The sequence below is a fragment of the Neopelma chrysocephalum genome, unplaced genomic scaffold (genome assembly GCF_003984885.1).
Source record: "Neopelma chrysocephalum unplaced genomic scaffold, ASM398488v2 Primary Assembly neopelma1_274, whole genome shotgun sequence".
NCBI lineage: Eukaryota > Metazoa > Chordata > Aves > Passeriformes > Pipridae > Neopelma > Neopelma chrysocephalum.
Window position 1 is genome coordinate 74,439 of NW_020897936.1, and position 19,822 is coordinate 94,260.

Genomic DNA, 19,822 nt, shown 5'->3' on the forward strand with positions numbered 1-19,822 from the left:
GTAATGCACAACTATGTTCTTCTTCACCAAGAGTGAGATATAAATTTTCATGTCAGATTTTAATATTGCTGCCTGCATAAGATGAAGAAATTAACTGAGTCCCATAACTGGAAATGGAGTAAATATGAAAAATGAAATATGTTTTCAAAATTAATTTTTATATTTAGATTTTGGAAGTTGCATTTAAGCTAAACCATTCTTTTTTACAAAGCCTACAAAATTATTTTAGTTGTGTATGGCTATAGAAAAGTAATAGAAAAGGAAACAAATGTTTCTAAAAGATGTGTATGCCTATAGCACTTGAAAGCTGGTATCACAGGTGATATGTTACTACAGTTAAGCATTACTGGTATATACTTCTTTTTGGTTAGGGTGTAGATTTATTTTACAGTTTCAGAAACTTCAATGTGATCATGGTTTACGAGAATTTGTATAGGTGATGCTTTAGAGATTTTGCTGAATTGAGAGAGAAAAATTAAATACATTTTCACCCAACTTTTAATTCAAGAGGATCTGTTTACATCCAAACAGTGGAAGAAAATATATTGTTAAAAATCAAAGAGTATAGTACATGGGGGTAGATGTCCTGCTATTTATACTGTTTACAAAATATTAGAATTAGTCCTAAACACAGTATGTTTTCAAGAACTGTTTACTGAAAACCCACCAAAAGCTACACGTCCCAAATAACTGAGGGGAATTTGGTAAAAAAAAATTATATTCTGATAAATTAAAAGAATGTATTTTTAAATACTTAAATAATGTCAAAGAATATGTTAAATTATAAACTGGTTATTAAATATGAGGATGAAAGAGCTAGAAAATATGTGCTGTCTTTAAAATGTAGAAATCAATAGTGATGTGGAGATATTGTCTGGCATTACATTGTGATAGAAACAACATCACTAAAATGTTCAGATGGGGTTTGAGGAATCATCTTTGTGTAAGGCAAAACAGTGGTTTGAGTGTGTTGCATCTTTTGGTGGGATGTTTTTTACAGATGATGCCAGTAGCATAATTGGGATTTTTTTCCTCAGGACAGTTTTGTTTCTAATTATGAGGTCTTGTAGCACTGTCTTTGGGACAAAGAGTTGGTTGTTTGCTGTTCAAGGAAGGAATGAAATTACTTGCAAGGGTTTGTGATGCTGTGTAGTGTCCAGCTGCCTCTTTGCAGCACTGGGTCCCATGGCTGGGGCTCAGAGCAGAGAGCTCAGGTCGTGCTCTCAGGAACTTGCTCTGCCTGGTTTTGATCTGGCTCTGGTGTATCTGTGCTCACTGTTGTCACAGCACTGATCCTGAGGTAATCACTGCTCTACTGAAGGTTAGAAATTCCCAGAGGGAATAAAATTTGCTTGAGCTATATATATGGCTCGTCTTCTGTGTGGTCCTATTAATAAGTTTTATCTAAATCCATCTCTACTCTTGGGGCCTTCAAAGAAAAAGAGATTATAGCCAACGGTAAAAAGAATTCCTTGCATGCCATAGAACCTTTGCAAAGAGATTTGAGACAGATAACAGTGGGCAAGTCTGTATCAATAGCATACAAATGTGTAGAGTATGTACATGTATAAATTAATACATTAATAGCTAAGTATTGATAATTAGGAACAAGAAGGGAAGCTCGCTTTTTATTTGAGGTTTCATGTTAAAGGATGATACAAGTTTAAATAACTAAGCACACAAATCAGTTATAAATATAGATTTTCTTGCTGCTACATAATTTAGAATCACACTGAAATATTTTTTGATACTGTATAATGGTAGTCTTATTTCTTCTAAAATTGTGATTAAAAATAGATCTAAAGAAATAATTGAGGAAATTAGTATGCCTACATCTTTCAAGAGTGCTCTCAGAACTGAACATTTTTCATGTTAAGCATCTTTTTCTAGTAAGAAAGCTCAGGCACTGGCAGACAGAACAAAATTAAAAATAAAAATTTAGAAGAAAATGGACTTTTTTTTTTAAACTTTCTCTTTACAACTGCTTTATGCTGTAGTATATTTGTTTAATGCACAACAAAGATTGAAAGTTTCATATTCATATACGTAGATAACTTATATGCTGACAAACTCAAAGTAATTTGAGCATCCAGTGAACTGTTGGTTCCATTCATCATGTGGGGAGATTGAGATCCATTAATAATTCTGAATGTTGCTGGATTTCACTTGAGAGTAAGTAATGCCTATGTACATCCTGATCTTTTTGGTAAACCTTTTGTTCCCTATCACTAAGCAAATTCTTACTGAGAATAAATCCTAACAGCAGAAAGACATAAAAAATAACTTCTGCTTTCTTTTTTCCAAGTGTGAATAAACATGTCCTCAGTGAGAAAGTTCTGGATTTCCATGCAACGTGCACGTGCAAAAATTCAATACATGAAAATGGTGTATTTACTACTTTACTGTGACTTCATTTGAAGCAGGGGACAAATTGTGGGAGCCTCATTAAACTGGGAGGCTCATTAAAAAATAGAGTTATTCTTTTCAAGGGAGGGGATAACCAGTGAAAAGAGCCTTTTATATGTGTAAAATTTCAGCAGAGGCCAGGTAGGGATTACCATGGGTGCCTTCAGAGAGTTGTCTGAGGCAAGGTGATGCCTCCAAGTTTCTTGTTCACCACAGTTACTAAAATATGAAGTTTGTGATATTAATGGCTTTTGTTTATACCTGTGGCTCTTAGTAATACACCTAAGAATGCTAGATAATACACCTAAGAATGCTAGAGAGGTCATTGCCTATAAAGCCTCATTATCGGATGGCTTGCTGCTGCAATGACTATTATTAATTATGATTATTAATAGATGTCAATCTTGTTACATGATAAATGGAACCAACAGTTCACTGGATGATCAAATTACTTTGAGTTTGTCAACATTTAGGTTATTCATGTATTTAAATATGAAATTTCACCTTTGTTGTGCAAGCCTCAGGTATTTGGATGCCCTTGCCCTGGGAGTGTTCAAGACCAGGTTGGGTTAGGTCCTGGGCAACCTGATCTAGTGGGTGTTGTCCCTGTCCATGGTGGGGGCTTGCAACTAGATGACCTTTAAGGTCCCTTCCAAACCAAGCAATTCTGTGATTTGTGTGAGACTGTCAAAGCACACAACTCCCAGCTGGTGCCTTTCACACCTGTGTTAACATCCCATAGCTGGCTCACATGTATTAAGCTCCCAACACCCTTTTAGAAGGTATAAGTTCTTTCTGATTACAAGTGGTGGGAGTCTGCAGGACTGCTGACAAAATCTGAGTTTTATTTCTTAGTGATGCCTCTGCTGTCTTAAGTGGATGATACTGGGGTTTGCAATAGTGATGCCTCTTATTACCATTTTGCTAAGGCAGCAAGTGAGAAGATAAAGTGAAATTATATTAAGCCACAGAGTGATAACACAGCAACTCCCTTAAAATGTGTGTCCATTTTAAACTTTTTGCACTCTTTTTCTTTTCTTTATCCTCTCCATATATTAGTAGTACCACTTCATCAGATTAGGACCTGTTCGCACAAACTAAGTAAAATCTGTTTTATTGCCCATCAGTTCTTCTTTAAGGAGTATGGTCATGCTGTGTTATCCCAGATATTAGCCCTTGAAAAACGCAGCCTTAGTGGTATATATAAAAACAACCTGTATTTTCTGTTCAGTCTTGGTAAATGGTTATTTGCAACCCCAAAACGTTGCAGAACTCCTAGTCTACACTGCAGAAAAGGGGAGAAAAGATAAATAGGATTATCAGCTCTTGGAGAAAGATGTGAAGTAGATACCACCTTGTAGATTGAGCTTATTGTACTAATGTCCTGTTACATCCATATTTTAATCCTTATTACACTGAAACAAACACCAGCTTTGCACGAGCTACTCCATACAGCAGTAGCACTTCTGAGTCCAATTCATTGACAGAGATTTAGTTGTACTAGGCATCGTGCAAACACAAAGTGTTTACTCTCAAGGACCTTACAATCTATTTCTAATAATAGGTAAGATGTGACTGACCTTTGATTCTTTAGCTGCATATGGCTCTCCAGCTGTTCAAGTGCTGCACTGATGCTAGGGCTTCTGAAGGTCACGTTGGGATGCAGGTGCGTTTTGGGACTGCCCTGCCTAAGAGAGCTCTAGGGCTCATCCCCCTCATTTGTGTGCACATCTCAGAGGTGTGTGAACGACTCTCATGGTTACTGACCGTCTGACAGATTTTGTATATGTCTCGTAGCATTACAAACACTGACCACCCCTACAATGTGTAGACACAGAGAAGCTGTTTCCTTCTTTTCCTGTGAGACAGTGCTGATGTTTAGTGGGAATGACTGAAAGGTAGACTTTGAAAAATTTTGTAAGGAGCTCATGTTATGAATTTTAGTAGAGATTGTGTGTCTAAGATAGCTTCTTTTTCATTTTTAGTTTTTTGACTCTTTGATTTGACTTGAGAAATTAGTAAAATCAGCGCCTTGAAAAGTGTGTGTTTAAAGGAATATAGATTTAAGACTTTCCTGCTAAAGTCAGCCTTTGTGGACAAAGGAGCTCTCCTTGGAAATCAGAGCACTGCAGTTATTTCCAATATGAACAATTCCAGTGCTGGAGGCAGCTGGTGCCAGCCTGCTCTCACTAAACGTGCACGCAGCACAGGTTCAAGTTAACCTGCAGCCACAGCAAAGCAGATAATCTCAGTGTACTTCCACTTGCATCAGGGTGAAATTCCAAGGAATAATTTTGCAAAATGTTACAGAAATGCTGAGTCTTTTTTTTTTTTCCGCCTTTTCCATTCCTTTCTAGTTTTACCTTTTTCAGGTGCATTGTTTTGTCTCTTCTTGCCAATGAAGTGAATTTGGCTTGAATCATGGTGCACTAGGAGTTTAGAGGTCCGTGATGTCAACTTGCAAAGTACAGAAGTAACACAGTAGGGTAGGAGATTACCCAAAAAAGGAGAAAAGACAGACTTCGAAATACAAAGGACAGCTTGAATAAAGCACTGTGGAATGCACAAGGTGGAAGAGGCAACAAAGGAACGGATAATCAGAAAGTGAGAGTTAGCTAATGTGTGATTGCCTTCTTTAGAAAGGGAACACATATGTTCAACTAAAACATTACTATTTAGTTCACTGTAGTCAGTATTGTGGCATGGAATGGATATGGTTTCTTGTGTGGTTTCTTGCAGAGGAGAAGCAGAGCCCGGGTGTTTCTCTGTGTGCTCGCCTGCTCTCATTAGCAGGATGGAGTGACTGACCTCACATGCTCTGGGGGGGTGTGTGCCCAGCATGTTCTGTGTGCCAGGAGGTGTGTGTGCTCCCAGCGCTCGGGAAGCAGCTGGGACTGAGTGTCTGCATTATTTTGCTGCTCCTGTTGTTATGAGCAGTTTCACATACTTTATAATCTCCAATGAAGTTTCAAGGATATTTGGAGGCTTTGGTGATTAACGGATGTTTGTGATGACATCCTTATTTCACTTCCCCAGTCTATTGGGTAGATTTTTATAGCATTTAGCGGGCTGAAGAATCAATTTGGTTTTGGAGATGTCCTTACCAGTATGTTGGGTTTGAGTAGCCCCACTCCCCTAGTGGACAAATTTTAGTGATCAAAACAGAATAGTGCATTATACAGCTTAACTAGTTCATAGAGCACATTGCTGAGCAAGGCAGTTCAGTCTGTACTGAAGAGCATGGATTTATTGCAGTTTCTATTTAATTTCATCTAACCCAAACTCATCTTCCCTTTGAATCATCTTATAAATGGCTTTTGAGGTGGTAGATATTATTCTGTAATTTGATTTTATTTTTTTAAATAAAATTGTTCTGGTTTTATGTTTTCATTTATCTTGAGTTTTCCTGCTGAGTATTTTAATTTGTGTCTGTAAAACAAGAAAAATGATAAATGAATAATAACACAAATGATGTGTGTCAGACTCAGTTTCTTAGGATGGAGACATAAGAAGGCTGATGTTCTTTAAAAAGTCCTGAGGTATTCTGATAATCTCTGTAGATGTGGAAGGAAGAATTCATTAGCACAGCTGGAGTCTTGTGGATGCCCTTAATTTTTTACTGTTCAGAGAAGTGTGGTTGTTATGCAGCTGTTTCTGAGAATTAAACCCTCTCTAGTAGGTTAGACTTGCTTCACAATATTGTTGTACTGAAACTCATTTATTACAATAATTTCATCTCTTGATCATTATATGAACACAGCACTGACCTTATAGAGTAGTGTCAGTTTTGGCCAGTTTATTTTACCTATGATAGTTTAAATAATAATGAAAAAAAAAGAATATTTAAGCAGTTAACACATTTTACAGTTAATGAAATTAATGTACTTTACAGCTTTCTTTTGTAATTTTATTGGTGGAGTATATAGAAAAAAGGCAGAAAAATACATTTACCGGTTTTAATAAATATAGTTAATAGTTTTAAATAGAAAGAAAATAAGAGTTTAATTGGAACAACTTTGGAAATATAATACTGATGGAAAGAGAATAAACTGCAGGCCTTTGATCCAAGATTACAACTCCTCTGGGAAAGAGGAGTATATTATCACATTGTTTATTCTGTCATCTTGCTTTTTATTTAAAAACAAATCCAAAGTTTTATGTAAGAGCTATTCTAAATGTCAAGGCAAATTATTATGTCTCAAGCATAATACTAGGTGAAGCTTATGCAGCCTTAAGATTAACCTAAGGATGTTAACCATAAATGAACAAGTAATTTAATTTGCTAAATTCTGAATTTTGATTGACCTTGATTTGTGTTTCTGAATTGATTTAGACTGATTGATTTGTGTTTCTCAACAAATTCAGTGGTCCAGTTTAAATCTACGAAGGATGTTAACTCCATAATAGACATTATTATACTGGTGACTGCGTTTACATTTAATTTTAATTAGAAGTACATTTTTGAGTGAGTGCATGTTTAAGTTATTTTTATTTCTTCTCAGAATGGCATTATGAATTGGGGCAGGTGGAGCTAAACTGAAATACTCTTTGGCATTTGTTAGAGTAATACCTGGTTGATTACTCCACCACCATTATACTTGGCATGTGACTGTGACTTGTCAGCTCCATCATTTCTTGAAACGTCAAATGATATGTAGGCCATTGTGCAGTTTGTCTTTAAATTACATAATATCAGATCCTCTTTGTGTGATTGTGTAGGATGCAAGTGTCATTTATTTAGTCTCAATATTACAGTGCTCATGGAGTTACCCTCCAGTGAACTAAAGTTCCAAGGAGGATAAGGGTCCAATTGTTTGTCCTTCAGCTAGCCCAAGGATCCATGGAAGCAGAGAGATGATTGAATGACCACTATCTTTGCTTTTGAGATACCTCTGAGCTTCCTTGAATATCTTAATTTCTGAGCTGGACTGTGCATCCACGTGATGATCAGTGTTGTATCAAAGTAAATTGATGGGATGACTCAGGGAAAAGAATAACAGTCATATAAATATAAGCTTCTTTAGATTAATGCTAAAGTAATTATTTATTTTTCTGAAAAATCAAGTTTTCTCATTGTAGGTTAGATATCTTAATGTTTTGTTAGGCATTACATATTTATGTAGTAAATAACTGTTTCTGCCCCAAAGAAATTCATGCGAGTGAATCTAAACTGACTTTGAGTCAAAGTGCATTTATCTTTCATGACAAAAATTCTTCACAAATTTATTTCTAAAGTAGAAGTTAAGATTATATTGCTCAGTTTATTATCTTGTTATTGATAGATTTTATTTGTTTGACCTCTCTCCACTGCTAAGCTCAAAGAGAGGCAGACTTGTTATATATGAAGAAGCAGAGACTGCAACAATTTCTGTTGCAGGCTCTCAGCCTTGTGCTTGAAAATAGCAAATAACAGGAGTGTCAGTATGAGTGGCTTTTCAAACATATCACTAGAATGTATATGCTAGTAGCAGGTCTGTTTTAATATTTTTATTAGGTTGTTGGGGGTTTTTTTGGGTTTAGGTTTGTTGGGTGTTTGTTTTTTTCTGGCCTTTGCCAATTCTTTGGCCTTACCATCACTGTTTCCCCTTTGAAACTAGAATTTATGAGTGATTGATTCTAAAGGCCTTTAAAATTTGATTTTTATTATTAAGCAGAATGTGTTGGTTTTGTTTGCAAAAGCTGTGTGGAATTTTCTGTCATGAAATATTTATCTAATGGTGGGCACCATTGGCAAGTCTGCAAAAATATAATAATTTAATGGAAATAATAATGATCCTATAATGCAAGTACAGTCAGCCTCAGCATGCAGTCTTTGGTAGGGACAGAAATTTTTCTTGCTGCTTTTTCTAGCAAAAGAAATTGAAATGTTTCCTGTGACCTTCAGGCACTTAGTTTCTGTTACTGTCTCAGAAACGGGATCCCTTGATCCATGCCTGGCAATACTACAGAAGGTTAAGGATGGAAATATTAGTATTCCATATGCACTTAAAACTTGTTTGTGTGCTGAAATGAATGGAAGACTATTTTCCTCCTAAAATAGGGGAATTGATCTACATGAACAATCAGAGTATATTCATAACTTATGCATAAAGACAACAGCCACAGTTATGATTAAGGTCTTCAGGTTTGCAAGAGATTTTAAGCCACAATTTCAAGTCACTAAGAGGGATTCTCTTAAAGGGCCCATCCACTGGTATTCACATCAAGTAGGATTTCAGTCAGATGGATTAGCTTGGTATGGAGGTACTTTTGGAGTATTCCAGAGGAACATGTACTGATATATTGGTAAATGATGCAGACAGAACATTTGCAAATGTTGCAGTAATACTCAGCTGTATTTTGATAAGCCTGAAGACACACTTAGCCAAATATTAAAGGAGAAGCTGAGAGGTGAGCTGGGCAAGATCTTGAAATACATTTGGCTTTTTGAATTTTATTTGTTAATTTTTTAAAAAAAGTTACAATAGAAGAAATATTAATCAAAGTATTCCATAAGTATCACTTAGATAGTCCAGTCAGAATTGCCACCTGCTCCAAAGTGGGACTTCACAGAACTGGGTTATATTTCTTTCCTTACACTTAGTTACACAAAGGCACGAGAAGATAGCGTGAGTTCCTAAATAGCTGCAGAATTCCTTGTTTTAAACTCAGCCGTGCTCAAGTTTGTCTTTCACTATCAGATGCTGTTATGCATATCTATCTGTGTAAATTATATAAAAATATAAATGTACATGTATTATATATACACACATGCGTGCACTTTGCATTTAATATACAAAATTTTACTGGTTAAGGTCACTTTTTGTCAGCATGAGCTCGACATAAATTTTTTGAGTTTTGTTGACTAAACTCTGGCTGTCACATTACACTGTCTCTGCTGGTAGCAAACATCTCCAAGGGCAGGGCCTGACCCTACACAGGCAGTCCTTCAACAACAGTTGTAAAATGTCATCGTCACCCTGTCAAGGTCTGCTTTTACCAACTTTATTTCCTTTGCTCTCTGGAAGTCCCAGTGGCTGCTCAGGAACATGTCATTTATCACTCAAGTAAAATACTGCTTTTTAAAATATTCTTCACCATTCCAAAGAATTCTCTTCTAGCACTTTTCCCATCTTTCTTGTCCAAATGGCTGACGAGTGTGCCCAGGCAGAGAACAAAGGAATTTGCCTTTAGCAGATGGTTTATTTTAAGAGGATGCGCCAGTACTAATGTAGAAGAACTGACAGGATACTCTCAGCAGTAAAAAAAAAAAAAATTGAAATATGGGCTGTAGCATAAGGTTTTGCTGCAGTCACTGGAAAAATATTAAAGGAGAGTGTTGTTAAAATAATGGAAATATGATTGTATGCATTGGAAGTTGAAAATGAGATACATTGCACCCAGCACCCAAGTCTTTAACCTAAATGCAGAATAAAATAAAAAAGATTGATTGTGAGCACCTTGGAATTCAGACTGCATGAATTTGCAAAAATGTCGTAGCAAACTTCTCAGAGAACGCTGGGTTTTTTTAGTCCAAAGAAATTTATTTTTGAAGACTGTGGCTGTGAATGGAAAACAAATTGTTTATAAGCTGTGCTTAGACTGAAAAAAAGAGTTAGACTGCGTTAATGGAATAGGGCAGTTAGTGTGGGCTGGCTCATCGTTCTTGCAGCAATAGACACACTTTTAGTTTGCAGAAATTCTGGTTTCTTTTGGCACAGATGTCCTTTTTGTCCTCTGGCACAGTTTTCCTTGATTTTTTAAAGAAATATTGGACGTTTGTTACTTGTCTATATCTAAGAAGAGCAGCTTGCTTCCCCCACTGGTATAATATGCCTTTGCGTATTGCTCTGCAGTATTCTGTGAGGGAGAATACAGGGCTGGATAACCTCTAAAGAACAGCTGCCTTTGGATATTTGGCACTGTTATTAGCAATATACTATTGGGATCACAGGCTCCTGTAATAAATTTAGCAATCTTGGCTGCACTATCATTATACTTATCTAGCACCCCTCAGAGCTAGAGAATTTGAAAAGTACATATCCTATTCTCACTGTAGTGAATGCCACTGCATGAATAGGAAGGAAGCAAATAATTGTGTTTTTATTTTTATGAAGATTTGGCATTTAACTTGATATCTACTGACTTCTCCAGCTGTGTGCTGTGTTGCCTTTCACTGTCCTTGAGGACAACCGAGGGGAAGGGGGCTGAAAGGCTGGTAGTGACAAAGGGCAGAAATCAGCAAGGAGAAGACGTGCTCCTGGAGCTGCCCAAATGTTCAGAAACTGCAAAGTGCTTCCTCAATCTGCTTGGAAAGTAAGTCAGGAATAGATGATACTCAAATCTGAGCAATATGCTTTTCAGTGAGGTTTCTGGCAGTTCTTCACATAAAGGGAAAATAATGAAGCCACTGTGTAATGTGGAAATCATACAACATAACCCAACTCTAAACACAATTCATATTTTCCCCCTCTTAGGAAGCCAGTGTGTCTTATAATATTATAATTATTGACCTGATTCTGATAATGTAGAATAATATGATTGTCAGTCAATGCTTCACATCAAAGTTGGATGCAGCTCAGGTAGCACTTCAGCTGGCCCTCTTTAGGCACGTTTTTTACATGTGGACTGTAAAACGCAGCTTTGTGGAACCATGATTTATTTACTCCAACAAGATAGGCCCATGAGCTCCCCAGTGAACAATCACTCAACAGCTGCTTGAAAGCTTTTCACAGTTTATAAAGGGATATGCAGTCTATATTATTTCATTCTTAAACATGTGATCCCTGTGAAACTTGGCTAGCCAAATTAACCAGGTTTGACTTTCTTGGTTATCTACCAGCGTTTGAATCACCAGAGAACAACATGGCTTTTCCTTTCTCTACCTACAAGGTAAAGCAGGGATGGCCTAAATTGTTTTTTTTTCATATTGCACCACCTAATTAAAAGATCTTTCCAGTAACTGGATGCAGTATTTCCTCTCCATTCACTTGCAACAGTTTTGGGCAGTATAACAAAATAGCTTTGGATACCTGGATGATTGCTACAGGATCAAGTACTTCCTAAGCAGTAGTAATCCAGGGATGCATCAGCCCAAGCTGGCCTGCCTTCATTTCTCCACTTCATAGCAATTCCTCTGAATGTTCACAGGCCAACTAGAATGAGATCAGACACATGCCCAGAAATATGATGCATTAATCCCCAAGTTTTGCAGCCAGTGCTTTGTGATCTCATATTTACATTATTAATCTCTGAAGGATCTGCTTCATGGATTCAGATCTGCTCCTGTACCTTCTCTGAGGGGCTTCAAGATGGGTCCATGAAGAAATACAATTTAGGATGGAAAACAGACAATTTTTAAGAAGTAGCACAAAACCAGGAAGGTAATGGATGAGTCAGGAGGATTTGTTGGACTTGATCCCAACCACCTAAACTTCCCTGACAGGAGCTTCCTTTTTCTCCAGCACTGCAAACTTTTCCATCTAAGATGGTACTTAGAATGGTGCCTGCACTCTATGGAGTGCTCATAGGAGTGGTAAGACACAATTTGCAGTGTTATGCACCTTCTGCTGACACTGATACTGTCTGGTGGAGATGTACCTGTATGGGCAGCAATTGCAAGTGTAAAGTGTCAGCAAAGCATTATAAGTAACTTCCTGCCGGCAGAAATCTTTCTTATAAACTTTCTGATTCTGCTGATAATCTGGGATTTTCAATATGGGATTGTGTTCTTTTCAGACCATACCTTTAAAAGGCATCTTTAACAAACTGGTGGGGCTAACAGACTATGCAGGTTTGGGATGAGGCATTAGGGGTCCTTCACTAGATCGTGCTTCATGACTTCCAACAAGAACAGCTGAAGATCTGTAGTTATATTTGGTCCATTAATGGTCTTTCTTAGAGGTCACAGTGGCTTTTACATTAGTGCTTGCACTGTTTGTCTTCTCTTTCTTGTTTTCATCTTCAGCTTTTGTGGTTATTATTATTCATATTACAGTAGTACTTAGAGCACCTTGTTAGCATCAGAGTCCCACTGTACCAGATGATCTACAAACATAGAAGAAGATTGAGTTCTCTAAGCATCAAATACGTTAAACTGTGTTAAAACCCCACCAATAGAGATACATCAGTTGGAATTAATAAGGTATAAATGGCTTATCACCATGGTGGTAGTTTAGGTTCCCCTAAATTTGCCTCAAGACACTGCGTGGAACTCTTAAATGTTTGCTCTTTTACCTCTTCACTTTGTACAAACATCCTTAAACACTAAATGTTCAGCAAATCGAGCATAATTTGTTTGGAAATCAGTTTTAGTCAGGATCTGTAGTTACTCCATTGTTACAACACAGACCAACTTATACTGCCCTTTCTGTGGCTGTTCTAATTAAAAGTGGAAGTAGATGCTCAGCATCCCAACAGTGGGGAAGACCATATATAAGGATATTGGAATGGAATTCATTGAAATGAGATATTGTTGGCAGACCAGACTCAATGAGTAGGATAAATATGGGACTGAACAAAACAAAGGTGCTGTAGGGGAACACGTGAAAGGAAACTCAACCAGTGTATTTTCACTCAAAGGACATAGTCTTGAATGTTTGTTTAAAGGTCAAATGTTCTTAGTAGAAATATCAGTGAGTAAACACCTCTAGTGAAATAAACTACATTTGAGAGGAAGAGGACTAGTCGTGACTCTTTTTAAAAATATTTGCCTTTTGAATGAAAAAATTCAGAGAATATTAGTTGTCAAAATTGTATGACAGCAGTGTATTTTAAGGCTATTGTGGGAAGCCTAAGTGTCAGACAGACACTGTGTTCACTTGTAATTGGGTAGGGAAAGCAGACAAATTTCAGCAGAACATCTGAAAATAGAAATGACCATCTCTTCTGCAGTTGCCTCTGTTTTCTGGAGTGCAGAGAAGTGTTCTCGGACAGTTCCTTGCTGCTGAGGAACAAGATGACCAAGACAAGAATGAGTCCCATTAACTGTTAGTTTTTACCCTCTCTGACTAATGAATGAGCCTGATTTTGGTCGTGCTTTAGAGTGCCACCTAATTAAAGGTGATAATTGCATCTAAATATTACCTGTGGAGATCTCAACATTAATAAGAATTGCCATCTTAGCAACTGCTGTTATTAGATATATTTATGAGGCTGGGGGTGTCAGAAATCATTCTCCTACCAGAAGAGTCTTTGGGACCTTTCTGATTGAAGAGGTGCTAAGGAACATAGAGGAAAATATCAATATGTATGTTGGAATTCTGCCACAGTTTACCTGGCATGGAGAGAAACGTGCTACATAAACTAGCTTGTAGGCTAAAGTCAGAGGTGGACAGTATTTACCATGATGCTTACAAGTAGAAGCCTAAAGGCATACAAAAGTTCCAGAGCCTCTGGTCTAGTCAAAATTTCTCTGTCTGCCACCTTTCCTGTAGGTGAATGAAATAATTTCTAATTGTACTTACACAATATATAAAAATGGTAAGTGAATGCAGAGATGTATGCCTCATTGAAGGGACTTTTAATCAAGCAGGATGGAATATAACAAAATCAACCTTTCTGTTAACACAATGCATTTTCATAGTAATTTTGGAAAAACACCAGTAGGGTGCATAGTTGGGCTGCACAGTGATGTGGTGTTGCCATTTACTGTAGTTTTAGTCCAACCTTTTTGATGTATGTGGTGAGGATTTTTTAAGTTGTTCTTCCTGGTGAATATTTCATTGATCTTCCCTCTCTTGTAGCTGTGGGAACAGCTTTAGAACTTGGTCATAGTATGTACCAAAAGCTCAAATGAGAAAGGACAAAGAAAGTGTCAGACCTGAAAAAAAAAGTGAAAGAAACTCAAAAGCTCAGCCCCTATGCCTTTTAAGTCACTTATGACTCACAGTTTTGACTGACTGAACCTGGCAGCATTTGTGGTATTTTGGGTTTATTTGTGGAAGCCCATAATAGTGGGTTTTGTCATCCTTTGTATTCAATTATTCAACACAGATTTTAGTCTTTTAAATCGTTGGAGTCCTTTGAGATCTTTTCAGGAGTGAGAGTTAGCTTTGAATTACTTGAAAAGTATTATTAAATAGATTATGTAAAGAAAGTGTGATCTCCTTTGGAGGTTTTCTATCCTTTAATGAGGGGCAGAAAGCCCGGGAGCAGGGCCAGAAGTAAGGAGTTGGCAGGGACCGTGCCTCCTATAGAAAAGGGAAGGGAATTTGGAGTCTAAACCTGAGCAGAGAAGGAGGTGGAGGAGAATAAGCCAAAAGCAGGGTATGCAGCTTTGAGGAGAAGGGGCAGAAGCAGTGGGAAGCAAGGCACACCGTCAGCAGCCGTTTGACCAGACCAGACTGTACCGGCTCTGTCACAGCTGGAGTCAACCTGCATGTGGTCTCAAAGCTGCAGTCACCTGCCCTTGTCCTGTCCTTAGGGACAGCACTCTGCAGAGCTGTGTCCCACATCAGCACCTCGCTCCTGCCCCTCACTCCAGTGCCCTGGTGCAGGCTGGTGGTTGCACAGCCCCACAGCTGAGCCTCCATCAGCCTCCATCAGCCTCCGTCAGCCTCCGTCAGCCTCCCTGGCCAGCGCCTGTTGCAAGCCTCTGACAGACCTTCTGCACTGCTCGGGGTCCTTTACGTAACAGAGGGCTGGGAGAGATGGAGGAGTTCAACCTTGTTTTGAGTGAAATCTAATTTAGCTGCTATGACGAGTCAGCAGAAATAACTCAGTATGTTCAAGAGTTTGAGTGTTTAGTGTGAGGGTGAACCAGCTGCAAAGCTTGGCAGGGTCCAAGTGCTGAATCCCAGTAAACTGTTTTTATTAAGATTGAGTAAATTAAAAAAATTAGAGGTTTGACAAAGATTTTGGAGGAATTATTCTGACACTCAAAGGATGGACCACCATCTAAACTTGCTTTCTACTCTTTGATTAAACTACTTAAAATGCATTTGAATATAAGGTAAATAAGACTTTAAAGAAGGTATTAAAGTATTATGCAGTAATATTGTCTTATGCTAAAGATTCTTTATGAAATCAAGTTATGTCAAATAAAAAACTTCAAACAGTCATTTTTTAGACTATCCGAGCTCAGATGGTTCAGATAGTTCACAATTTAAAGAGTAGTGTTGAAGGGACATTAAAGTATCATTAAACTCCTGTAGACTGCTTCTCAAAATTGTGTATGTTTTCTACAAAAACCAGGCACTGACATTTAGCTAAAGCTGTTTGATTATTGGCAGAACAGTGCCATAAGTAATAGAGCTGCAGTAATTTCAAGTGCAGAAGGGGATCTGTCCTGGACCAGTCTCTTGATACAAAGGTAAAGACTTTAAACACAATGCTCAATTTTCTCCTTTTTGATTTTTTTTTTTAAATTTGCTCCATAAATACTCCAGATCAATTTTCAATGGACAATTACTTCGTGACCCATAGTGACAGTTTCTCTGACTTGCTCACTCATACTTTGCTTAGCTATGATTTTCAGTATACATAATTAATCAAACAAATGAACTTACAAAATAAATAAATAATACTGTATTGTAATTCAGCCACCTTGCCTTTGCTTTTTGACCTTTTTTGCATGTTTGAGTATTTTTTTCTTCAAAAGACATGTAAGAAAATCCTGTAACTACTTTTGGAGAGCCACCCCAAGCTTACTGTCCTTCTAAGAACCACCAGTATCACAATCCATGAGGGACCATGTCAAGTGGGTTACAGAGCACATCATATCCATTGTTGCTTTCACAGCTTCCCCTTGAAAGCAGCTGAGACATACCTTGTGTTAATACAGTAGTGGTGCATAGTGGTTTATACACTAGATTACACCTATTTCTTTTTTCCTTCCTTCCTTTTTTTTTTAATGATTCCACATTTTCTTATTAATCTTGTTACACTTTTAGTGACAAGAGAAACTTCAGATCTTGTGACAGTTCCTTCACTGTGCAGCTCTGGCAACTGGAATTTAGTGTCTAAATTAGCCTAGCCATCTTTTCACAATTGTGTGTAGACTAAATGTGAAAGTGATGTAAATAGTATTGCTATGTCAGTTTGAATGCAAGGAAGAAATTAAGTTTTAAGCAGGAAAATCAACTAGAATTAATGAGACAAACTGTCTCTTAGCTGATACCACTTGTAACTTTGCAGACGTGTGTTTGTGTAAGACATTAAACAAGGTATACAAACCTCACAAATATGGCTTAATGCTGAACCCTATTATAAAGTTCTGGAAGAGAATGCTTTACCAGAAATGAATGTGCATGATAGGAAATTTATTCTGTCACAAATAGCTACTCACAAAAAATAAGTAGGATCTGAGAAACTAACAGAATTTGTTAGTATATAGTCAAGCATTTTTATTTTAAAAAAAAGTAATATTTCCATGGGGAAGCCTACTGGAGCCGTCTTAGTAAGGGCCACTTGCATTTCTTCTCATATGGCTGCATTTTCTCCCATTCTCTGAATCTTGTGCTAATTAACCTCCTACCTGCTTTTTCCCCGATGCCAGTTCTGACTGTCTCACACCATGTTCAGTGCTCGAATCCCCTTCCTTCTGTCTTTTGCTGGCTGAAATCCATCTCTCTGCATGCCAAATATGTTAATTAATTTTCTCATACACCAGACTGATACATAAACTTGTTTTATTTAATCACACATATTGATTCCATAGTTTCTTACAGAATACATGTACTTTCATATATGTTCTGCAATAACATGGGAAAATTAACTTAAGAGGCCGTATCTCCAAATATTCACTTTTCCATTATCCCTGGAAACTGCGGGTGTCAGTCAACCAGAAATGCATCTTGCAGTAGTCCATCTCTGGTTGCATCTCTGCTTCCCCTGTCCATTTGCAATGCAATCATAATCTTCTCTTTGAAAAAAGGGAAGAGAAAGTTATAATAACAGTGAGCAGTGGGATGATATTGTAGAACTGCTCTGCTGCAGAGTACACTGCAGAACAGTCGAAGGAATTTGTACAGAATCCTACAGTGCATTTGAGGTTACATTGTCTAGGTAAGGGATCATTAGGAAATGACCACTTTGTCCCTAAGGAAAGGTACAATCTCTCCTAATTATTGAGTGCTCTATTTCAAAAGAGGTTAGGTTAGGCCTTAATCCAAAGTTTTAGTATCTTTTTCAAGACTGTTGACAATGTTTGTATATTGTTGAAATGCAAATCATACCTCTGTTGTATACACACAGAAGAGGTGAAGTTTCTGCCCTGAAAACTTCATCTGGCAATGAAATGAGTTCCATAGGTTAACCAAATTTAAAAATGATTGCTCTTTTTATGATTTTTTTAAACTGGCTTTTGGAAGTTCAGATATTAATTTGTTAAATCTTCTTTCTGGTAATCTGACACAAAAATCTAATCTTTACCCATCATTAGAACATAGAACTTTGTGCAGTTGCAGTCCTTTTTCATTGTTAGAAGTGATTTTTCTGTGCAATTTTGTATCTTTCCCCTAGACCTGCAGTTCCCATTTTAGAAGGAATGACTCATAAACACAGAACTGAGGTGAAGACCCATTATTTATTCCTTGAGGAAATTATACTGTTTCATTACTATTCTTCATTTGGTTCCCTGTGTATCTTAACACTTTGTTGTTTTTTTTTTTTGGCACAATGATCAAATGTTTCTGCTGAGCTTTCTGTCATTAAATCAATGGTCACAAAATGTATTTGGTTTGATACAACTCATTTACAACTATCATGCTAGAACTTTGCTTTACCTGGTATTTTTGAACATTAGGTTTTATTTGTGTTTACGTTGCCTATTCAGCTTGATTGTTTAGGATTTCTGAAGCTTTCGTGGCATTTTTGGCTACGACTCGACAGTTGTTTTATGTCACCTGCTTATATTTTTTATTTTTCTACACATTGCTATTCCTAGGAGATTCAGTCAGAAGTGTGGAGCAATTCATTGCCATAGTAAAAATAAACTGTTTATTTTTTATTCTTCACTTTATATCCACATTTTGACTTACTATGATAATTCCCTATTGGGCCAAAAGATGCCTTCCCCATTAAGGGAGAGGCAAGAAATCTAAAACATTCCTGTGCTACTGTGTCTACTTTTCTGTGAAAAGCAGAGCTTTTAAAAATTTTAATTATCTTGGCTAGCCTTGAGTTTTTTCATGTTTTAAAGGACTGCATTGTATATTCATTCAATGTGCTAAAGAACAATATATTGCAGTATTTTTTATTTCTTAGCAACCAGCAAACCTGTACCCTGTGCATGCTCTTTACAAACACAGGGACATCCAGAACCAAAGTGAGGCATCTTGCTCAATAAGGACATTTCACCATCCCACTGGCTTTATTTCTGCAGCTCTACCACTTACCTCCTTGCTTCAATAGAAAAGAAGCTGCTAATAATAATATAAATGTGGAGTGAAATGAAAAAATACCAAACATGGATTGAGTGGAAATCTTTTAGTTGAATTTTGCCAATGCCTACTTCTACTCTTACTTTGCTATTTTTGTCTTTCTGTTGCCATATAGTGTTCAGATTTCATTAGTGCTATTTTGCTTCACTTTTAACAGCTTTTCTCTAAATCCATTAGTACTCTAAATGGGATTGCTCTTTTCTGATGTCCAAGAATCAGGTGGGAACGCTCAGAAGCGGATTGTTACAATTTAAAATTGGAGCATTGCTCTCACTAATACAGAGTTGGAATGCTTGGTAATCACAGCTTCCTGACAGATGTGAACAAAGGTGTGCGTTGAAAAGATCTGACATGGAGTTTAGAGAACAGAGAAATAAGCTTTTATGCATCCTCCCTTTTTTGTTGTGGTCCTTTGGAATGTGCTTTTGTGGAGGTGTGTTCTGCAAAAGAGATTGCAGTGGAGTACCTGTCTGGTTACTGAATTTTCCAAGATTTCACAGAGTATGCCACGTCTGTGGGCATAACTCAGCACACAGGGTGCAGAGTAGCACCCTTTGGGTTGGTGGGAGGTGTAGTACAGGAGCCAAAGTACAGGTTCTCTCACCCAGAGCAGATTCACAGGTAGTTGATGCTTTCAAGTAGATCCAGCTTGAAACCTCCATTTATTCTGAATGTATCTTTGACGCAATTATGAAAGCAATAAAAAGATGGTCACTTATTGTTTTAAAAGGCTGGGTTACAGGAAATCCTTGAAAAACTACATTTTTAAAGACTCATGATTTAATTGAGCCAGTTGGCTTTGCTTTCACCAGCTTTTTCCGATGTGACAAGCAGCAGATAGCAGGACAGGAAAGACGAGGGAATTTGCAATCACAAAGCTGCTGACTTGCAGTTACCATTTACCAGCAGGAAGGGAATTATCTCATTACTTTTCCCTCGAGATCTAAGCCCAGCCCACACACATACCTGAACATTTAAATATGTATAGAAACTATTTTCAAACCTATTTGAATCAAGTTTTTTCTCACCTCAGCTGGCTTCATTTCTGTGTCTTG

The 19,822-nt window shown here is 37.4% G+C and overlaps 1 protein-coding gene across 3 annotated transcripts in view; it reads left to right on the forward strand.

Moving 5' to 3' along the window:
- TJP1 (tight junction protein 1) overlaps positions 1-19,822 on the forward strand; it is a 165,966-nt gene that overhangs the window by 9,774 nt on the left and 136,370 nt on the right. The window lies entirely within an intron of this gene.